This window comes from Oryctolagus cuniculus, chromosome 8 (genome assembly GCF_964237555.1).
Source record: "Oryctolagus cuniculus chromosome 8, mOryCun1.1, whole genome shotgun sequence".
In the NCBI taxonomy this organism is placed as follows: domain Eukaryota; kingdom Metazoa; phylum Chordata; class Mammalia; order Lagomorpha; family Leporidae; genus Oryctolagus; species Oryctolagus cuniculus.
The window spans coordinates 125,432,984-125,441,652 of NC_091439.1; the positions used below are offsets into that span (position 1 = coordinate 125,432,984).

The 8,669-nt window shown below is 51.4% G+C and overlaps 1 protein-coding gene across 1 annotated transcript in view; it reads left to right on the plus strand.

Annotated features, from left to right (window-relative positions):
* Positions 1 to 8,669, plus strand: part of LOC108175429 (tolloid-like protein 1) — a 225,606-nt gene that overhangs the window by 189,058 nt on the left and 27,879 nt on the right. Inside the window, exon 26 of the mRNA XM_070047159.1 lies at positions 3,512 to 3,804. The gene's annotated coding sequence lies outside the window, so the exon portion shown is untranslated. The remainder of the gene's footprint in view (positions 1 to 3,511; positions 3,805 to 8,669) is intronic.

Genomic DNA, 8,669 nt, shown 5'->3' on the forward strand with positions numbered 1-8,669 from the left:
GTCCTCTGCCAATAGTGATAGTTTGACTTCCTCCCTCCCAATTTGTATCTAACGTTGAGAAAGGAGAGAAAAAGTACCAACGTGATAACGTGCACGTAGAAAATGCCAAGAGGGACCTCAGACGCTACATTTACGTATTCTATCGTGCTTTGTGGAAGACACGGTTTGTCCTAGTTCAAGCATGCTCCATCCATTAAATGCAGGCCTAGACTGTGGAGGGCGGAGGTTGGGGAGCAGACCTGTGTTCAGTGGAGAACTCTGTAGATCACAGGTGTCTCAAGTCCCTGTGCGAGTGGGTACCCAAGTGTCTGAATAAATAAACTACATTGATTTCCTCATGCGTAAGTCATAGATAATACCACACGGAACGTTTCTAAGGTAGAAGAGAAAGAATGGGTACCAACACCTTTTTTTTTTTTTTTTTTTTTTTTTTTGACAGGCAGGCAGAGTGGACAGTGAGAGAGAGAGACAGAGAGAAAGGTCTTCCTTTGCCATTGGTTCACCCTCCAGTGGCCGCCGCTGATCCAAAGGCAGGAGCCAGGTACTTATCCTGGTCTCCCATGCGGGTACAGGGCCCAAGGACTCGGGCCATCCTCTACTGCACTCCTGGGCCATAGCAGAGAGCTGGCCTGGAAGAGGGAGCAACCGGGACAGAATCCGGCACCCTGACCGGGACTAGAACCTGGTGTGCTGGCGCCACTAGGTGGAGGATTAGCCTAGTGAGCTGCGTTGCCTGCCACCAACACCTTTTCTAAGAGTGAGTTAAATTCCTTTTCAAATTCTATGTTAATAGGGTAGGTAATGTATATAATATCAAATTGTAATGAACTGTAATAGTTGGCCTTGATGTAGTATTTTATTTAAAGCTATGTCTTCCTTTTCTTAATTTTTTATTTTTTTTGAAGATCTTATTTATATGAAATTCAGGGAGGGCTGGAGGGAGGGAGAGAGAGGGAGAGAGAGAGAGAGAGAGAGAGAGAGAATCGCTATCGAGAGGTCTTCCATCTGCTGGTCTGCTACCCAATTGGCTGCAACGGGCAGGCCTGAGCGGATCTGAAGCCAGGAGCCAGGAGCCTCCCCGGGGTGTACCGCATGGGTGCAGGGGCCCAAGGATTTGGGCCCTCTTCTGCAGAGAGCTGCACCGGAAGTGGAGCAGCCGGGACTCGAACCGGCGCCCATGTGGATGCAGGCGCTGCGGGCGGTGGCTTTACCCGCTCCCCCACAGCGCCGGCCCCTCCTGGGAGCCTTTCCCCGTGGGATCCAGCTGTCTGCTGCCATGCCTGGGAAAGCAGAGGGAGACGGCCCAAGGACTCAGGCCCCTGAACCCAGAGTGGAGCACCGGATACAGTCCCGGGCTTCTGCTTCGGCCTGGCCCGGTCCCGGCCTTAGTAGCCACCTGGGGGTTGAACCCCCAGAGGGACGATCCGTGAGAGAGAGCAAGAGGCAAGAGGGCTCGCGATGCCCGGTGCTCTGCTTCTCTCCCCAAGCGGCTCCAACGGCCAGCGCCGGGCCAGGCAGAAGCCAGGAGGCTTGACCTCCATTCAGGGCGCCCAGGAGGCCGGGAGGCGTGGTCCCTGGGTCACAGGCTGGAGAGGCCGCCCCCCCTGCAGCCCTGGGGCTTCGGACGCTGGACGCGGCAGGCAGCGCGGAGGTGCGTCCCGCGGCGCCACGGCGGCCGCCCATGGGGAGTGCGCCTGCGCCCGGCGCTGTGACCCGGAAGTGGCCCCTTGTGCCCCGGAAGTGGCCCCTTGTGGCCCGCGGCGCTCAGGTAGGAGTCCTCGCGGGTCCCGTCCCCTGCTGCCGGAGAGCCTGCGCGAGCCGTCGGGAGCCGTCCTGGACGCTGCCGGCGGAGCCTGCGGGAGACCCAGCGCCCCCGGGGTCAGGCCGGGCTCAGAGAGGCTGCGGCCCGAGGCTGCCGCGCCGTTTCCCGGGCGCGGTTCTCTTCTTCGGCCCTTCGTGGAAGCAGCGGCCTTCGCGGGCCCCTGTGCCGCCAGCAGACCGGGCCCCCTTGGCGGTGAGTGATGCGGGGGCTGTTGGGGTTTCCCGCTGCGAGTCTTCGCTGCCGGCGTGCCTGTTGCTCTCGGGTCCCGAAGGCGCGGGTGGAGTCGTGGTCTTGCTGTGCGGACGGTCGGTCTGGAACTTTCCCCAGTGTGCGAGCAGCTGTGCCAGAGCAGAGGGGCTCCGTCTCCTCCTGGAGCGGCCCCGCGTTCCCGTCTGTTTGCGTTTTGATGGCCCAGCCGCCCTGCTCGAGACCCCCGAGACTGCTGACGGGGAGGAATAAGAGCGAAAACGCTCGTCTGTTTCCTGGTCTAGGAGGACAGTTTCCGGTTAACTGGCATTTGGTGTGATGTTAGCGCTCTGTGGGTTTTCAGTGAGAGGCCATTGTCAAGCCGAGGTTTAGCTTCTGTTCCTGATTTGATGATTCCTTTTTATTTTGATATCGCCAAAGCGGTGGGAGTTTTTGTGAAATAGGTTTTCTGTGTCTATAGGGATACTTTGTGGGCTTTCCCCATGTTTATTCTGTTCTGTGATATATTGATTGTGTATGGTAGCCATCCTTGCATTCCTGGAGTTGCACCCAGCGTGCTAAGCTTTGGTTGTGCTTCAGGAGCGCGTTTGGTAATATTTTGTTAAGGAATGTGACAGCGCAGTCATGACAGATACGTATGTGCCGTTTTCTTTATGATGCATTTGTTTTGCATGTTGGGAAAATGTTGGTCCGAAGGGATGAGATGGAAGATTTTTCCCCTTCATCTCCTTTTTGGAAGGGTTTGCAAATCACGGGTTTTAACTATCCTTCCCACAGGAGTTCTGTGTTAATAGGCTAGGTGATGCATATAGTATCAAGTTCGATATAAACTCTAGTAGTTGGCCGTGATGTATTTTATTTATAGCTATGTCTTCCTTTTTTTTTTTTTTTTATAAAGTTCTTATTTGTTTATTTGAAATTCAGAGTTACATGCAGAGAGAGAGAAAGAGAAAGTAAGTCTTTCATCTGCTGGTCCTCTCCAAATTAGCGCAATGATGGGAGCTGAGCAGATCCGGAGCCAGTATTCAGGAGCCAGGGGCCCGGTGGCAGGTTCTCAGAATGGAGCACCAGATAAAGTCCCTGGCTTCTGTTTCAGCCTGGCCCAGCCCTGGCCTTTGTAGCCACCTGGGAGGAGGGCGAACCACCAGATGGGCAATCACTGAGAGAGAGCAAGAGTGCTTGCGATGCCCCATGCACTGCTTCTCTCCCCAAGTGGCTTCAAAGGCCAGCGCCGGGCCAGGCAGAAGCCAGGAGGCAAGAACTCCATTCAGGACTCCCAGGAGGGAAGGAGGCAGGATCCAAGTACCTGGGCCATCAGCGGCTGCCTCCCTGGTTCCCAACCTGGAGTAGCGGGATTGGAATCGGCTCTTGGGCACCCCACACTGGACGTAGCAGCATGCAGATGTGTCCCATGGCGCCATGGCAGCTGCCTGTGGGGAGTGAATTTGCGCCCTGCGCTGTGACCAGGAATTGTACCCGTAGGTACATCTCCTGCTCAGCCATCCTCAGATGGAAGTCTGCTCCTCATCTGTTCCTGCCCAAAAGCCTGTTCAAGTCTTGAGGAGCCGTCCTCGATGCTGCTGGCGGAGCCTGAGTGAGACCCAGTGCCTCTGGGGTCAGGCCTGAATCAGAGACACTGCAGCCCGAGACAGCCGCATCAGTTACCTTGCCCTTCTGGAAATGTGTAGGCGCGGGCCCCTTCTTGGGCAGCTTCCGGAAGTCTACCCCTCGGGCCTCGGCTCCTGTTCCAGAGGAGCAGAAACGCTTTTTGTTTGGTGAGTTGGGCACGATGGCCTTCCCGTCGTCGCGGGGTAGGTGGGGCCTGGGGTGCAGATAGCGGGCAAGGGGTGTGCATGTGAGGGGTGGAGGGGAGAGGAGGAGGAGAGAGGCGGCCAAGGGAGATTCGGGAGGAGAGAGGAAGGGGGGAGAAGGAAAAGGTGGCGTGAAGGTGGGGTGGCGTGGAAGGAAGGGGAAGGAAGGCGTGTGGGGCAGCGTCGAGGGAGGGCGAGTGTGACAGGAGTGCCGGTGGGCGGGTGGAGGCGGGGGTTGGGAGAGGAAGAACTTTTCCCATGGCCCGGGTTCCGTTTTGGGGGTTTCCTGGCCCTGGCTGGAATCCGTCTTGGCCGCGTCCGTGAGAAGCGGCCTTGACTCCCGGCCTCTCTTCTCTGGGTGGTTCTGAACCGTAATGTGTGTGCGGGAACACTGGCCTGGGGCACTCGAATCAACTCGAGGTGATCGTACTGCTGTGGCTTGAACCGACGTCTCTATGAGACTACCTGCCAAAGCAGTGTCTCCATCCTCAGCCTCTACCATGGGATCTACATCTCCGTTTGCATTGCCTCTTAGACACACACTTGAGTGTCCTGCAGGTACCGCAGACTTCCTGTTCCATTCAAACCTGCTCCACACATTGCACTGATCTCTGTATTGGCGGCTCCATCTGACTTGCCTTCCAAGTTGGCAAGCTTGGCAGCACCCTCTTTACCAGCATCTGTCTCCTAGTAGTCACCGAATCTATGTCAGTGGTGGCTCAGGTCCTACACAAGCCCTCAGGCCGAGGCTGCCTGCTGCCAAGTCTCATTGCTCTCCGGATTCTTTCTTCCAGGCTTTTCTGCTTCAGGCCTGCATACCACCTGCATTTCCCTAGAAAGCACAGGGGACTGTCTGATCTTTTCTCATCTCCTCTTGCATACTTTCAAAAGCCCTAATCCCTTAGGGGGGCATTCCAAGGCCTTGTTCTCAGGTCTGTTCACAGCTTCCTTTTCCAAGCTGCACAGCCCCTGCTTCTGTCATGCCAGACTTGCCACTGCTCTGCAGATAGGCAGCCACTACTTGATGTTCCTCAGTGTTTTCAGCTTGAGAAAGTCGTAGCCATGTTTCAAAATATCCAAGTCAAGGGTCTTCCTTCTCTGTGATACTTTTCTCTCATCCTCCCAGGCAGGGATACGTTTCCAGAACTTGCATAACACACTGCTTATCTTCGTAAAGCGCTTAACCCATTTTATCAGCATGTATTTGCTAAATACCTGTATCTCATAGAAGACTGTGAGCTTGTCCAGGGCAGGCCTTTTCTCTCTGCTTTCATTCCTGTAGTCCCTGGTACACAGTTGGTATTCAGCCTATGCAGAACTAACAATACACTCACTGGTGGGTCTTGGGACAGGAACTGATGGTTTATGAAGGGTCTGGTCTCAAGAACAAGGGCACGAGGGCCAAGGAAGGAGACAGCAACAGAATCAGCATTCTTGAAGCACTTTCACTTGTCAGGGTTCTTAGTGTACCATCGTCTCATTTCTAAATAACAGCACAAGGAGGGAAAGCAAGAGTTTTACTTAATTATACCACATTGTACTGTTTAATCCTCTTCAAAGCTCTGTGAGGAAGGCACTGCTGATCCCCTTTGAAATAGGAGGCTAAAGGAGGTGGGGACCTGCCCTAGGCCATATATCAAAAACAGTAAAGCCCCAGTTTAAAACCTGCTCTGCTGTGTCCCTCCTGGGGTTGGAACCCCAGGTTCCAGTAGTTCTAGAGGTGGCGTATCAGAGAGGTGTAGCTCATAAAAACCAGTGGTACTTTTCTTTTGGGCATGTCTTTGTATGGAGCAGAACCACAGGCACTTGTCCTATGTTACTAAGGACCCTTCTTAATAACTCTGTGGCCTCATGCTGTGATTTGTTAATATAGGTCCTGTGTCCTGGTTCCCACCAGTGGTCATCTTTCTTTGAGCTATCGGAGGAGTCTGAGGTGGGCATCTTGCCACCCGGGGACTGGAACTGACTTTTGAGAGGGACCCTTAGGTATGAAAGGAGATTTGCTGGTAGGGTTAAGACCAGAGGGTTTGAGGGGTCCACAAGGTCCCTGGCGATTAGTCTTTGTTTCTTATTTCTTTATTTCAAAGGAAGAGAGAAATATTTCATCCCTTAGTTTCCTTCCCTAGTGCCCACAACAGCTGGAACTGTATCTGAAGCCAGGGCCTGGGAACTCAATCCAAGTCTCCTATGTGAGTGGCAGGGATGTAAGTACTTGAGCCTTCACCTGCTGCCTCCCAGGGTGGATTAGCAGGAAGCTGGAATCAGGACTTCAGCCAGGACTTGATCCTGGGCACTCTAACATGGGCTGTGGGGATTCCAGCAGTGGCTTAGCCACTATACCAGAAGCCATTCCTTGATTAGTCTTCCGTTCCCTCCTTCACAGGGTGGCTGGCTGCTTGGGAGGGGTTTGCATCACCACTGCTAACAGGGCCTGCTGCATAATTTTGTGAGCGCCTTGTTCCTAAGGCAGGGATAAAGTGCCACTAAAGGTACTAAGTCATAAAGCTCTTTCCTTTCTCCCGCATACCTCCTTGGCTCAGCCTCATGTTCTTTGGACTCGCTTACAAACCGAGGATTTTGAGTCACCACCAGCAGAGGTTTACACCCAGTGAAGGCCCTTCTGAGTACCAGCGCTGTGTGATGGCTCCTTTGTGACCATGTAGGCTGCACCCGTGAGGTTGGCCTTGGCTGCTGAGTATAATCCATTGGCTGTGACTGTATAAGATTACATTGTATTCCAACATAAGCGGTTGCTATTTTGTATGATAATTCTGATATTTCACCATTAAAGCAATGCTGCAGGGAGCAACGTGGATTATCCATACCAGAGCATTCCTGGAACTGTTTTGATGACTTGTGTTAGTTCAGAATCACTAGGTCTTTGCTAGCATTCTGCAGTAGGCAATGGCATTGCAGGCCAGCTCTCTCCCTAGCACAAGGCTAACCGCGTTGAAATTTACACAGGTGTTGAACAGATCTCCGCACCTGCAGTGTGGAAAAGACTAGAGCAGTGCCCTCTTGTGCCTGACTGCCCTTCTTTCTGCCTCTTTGCTTTGTACATTATTAAATGTGCTCTCAAACCACTAGGACTCACAGCTGAAAATAAAGTAGGTTGGTGGACAGTCACAGACAGCACTGTCCACTCACCAGGCCCGGGTTGTTTCTCCTTAAGCACTGTACCAGATGCCCTACTCCACCCATTAATAACTCTTGTCCTTTCCGAGTTGTTAGCTGTGTCATAAAATTTCTAGATTTCTGAGGGGTTTTGTAAATCTTAAAGTAGAAGATAAGAACTTTTGCTGCCAGTGTTTTGGCTTAGCTGGTAAAGCCGCCCCCCATGATACCAGCATCCCATATGGACGCTGATTCAGATTCCCAGATCCACTTCCAATCCAGCTCTCTGCTAATGCACTTGGGAGGGCAGCACAAGATAGCCCCAGTGCTTGGGCTCCTGCACCCACGTGGGAAAGCCAGAAGAGGCTCCTGGCCATTGTGGCCATCTGGGGAGTGAACTAGTGTATGGAAGACCTCTCTCTTTCTCTTTTCTCTTTCTCTTTCTCTTTCTCTTTCTCTTTCTCTTTCTCTTTCTCTTTCTCTCCCTCTCTTTCTGTAACTGTGCCTTTAAAATAAATAAAATGTTTTTTTTTTTAAAAAAAGAACCTTTAACCATTCAAAGAAAGCCTCAAGTAGAAAGAAGAAGAATCTTGCAGACCCACAGTACTCACTGACCTAAAATCTTGCCTGAAATTCTTGTTGAAGTTTGCTGATATTTATAATTTCTGATGATTATAATTTCTGATGATCATCAGAAATGACACATACTGACTTGTGTGAAGTGAGCTAGTAGATATTCTTGGCCTGTGTAAAAGTCACGTCTGCTAGTTTTACAAGATGTAACTGCTACGCTCCTGAGCTACTCGAGAGCTGTTGGGTAGAGATGTTATTACTGGCAGAGTCATCACACTGCACAGCCCCCGTGGGCATCGTTACGCCCTGTGACTGGCATTTCCAGAGCTAGTGCTGTGCACACTGGGGAGGCCTTACCCACAGGTGGTGTGGTGTCTGCACAATGTCTGCATGATGGTTCTCCCTCATTTGGATGGCTGGTAGAGTTCTGTTAGTACACAGCCCCTCAACTTGTGACTTTTCAAAATTGCTCAAGCACGCATTTTTGAGTCACCTCGGAGGGGAACAGTTGGGGCCCTGGGGGATTGATTGCCCACTGTTCTAGAGACTAGAACAGACCTACCCTTGCCTCCTGGAACTTTCTCTGAGTTAGAAACCTCTTAGAGTTATTATAAATCCTTGAAATATTTTATTTCATGGTGTATCTTTAAGCAGAGGTATCTTAAATTAGTGCAGCAATCATAGACTTATTTTTATTATATTTTTATTAAGTAGGAGGGAGGAAAGCATTGTTGGTCAGCGCACATGGAATCTGGAGGTGGAGATGGTGTTTTCTTACTTCAGAGTTTGTGATTTCCAACTCTTGCCAAGGGTAAACACTAGAATTAGGTCTAGGCTGTGGTTCTAGCTGGTATGCCTCTGTTTCAAATTTCATCTCGCTTCTGCTTGGCATCAAGATTTCCAGCTTTCCAAGGCTGGCCACAAATTCAAATCAAGTGTCTAAACCAGTAGTTAGAGGAAAAGATCCCGCAGTGGTAATGGTACTGCTAAATGAATTATTTGTTGTATATCAGACTCCTCATCACCTAGTTGAAATATCTTTGTGTTTTCTTGTTTTCTGCAATAAAAGTCATTCAGACTTACCGAAACTATACATTTGCATTCCTTCCACATGTGAGACAGTCTTTTTCTAAATCATTGGG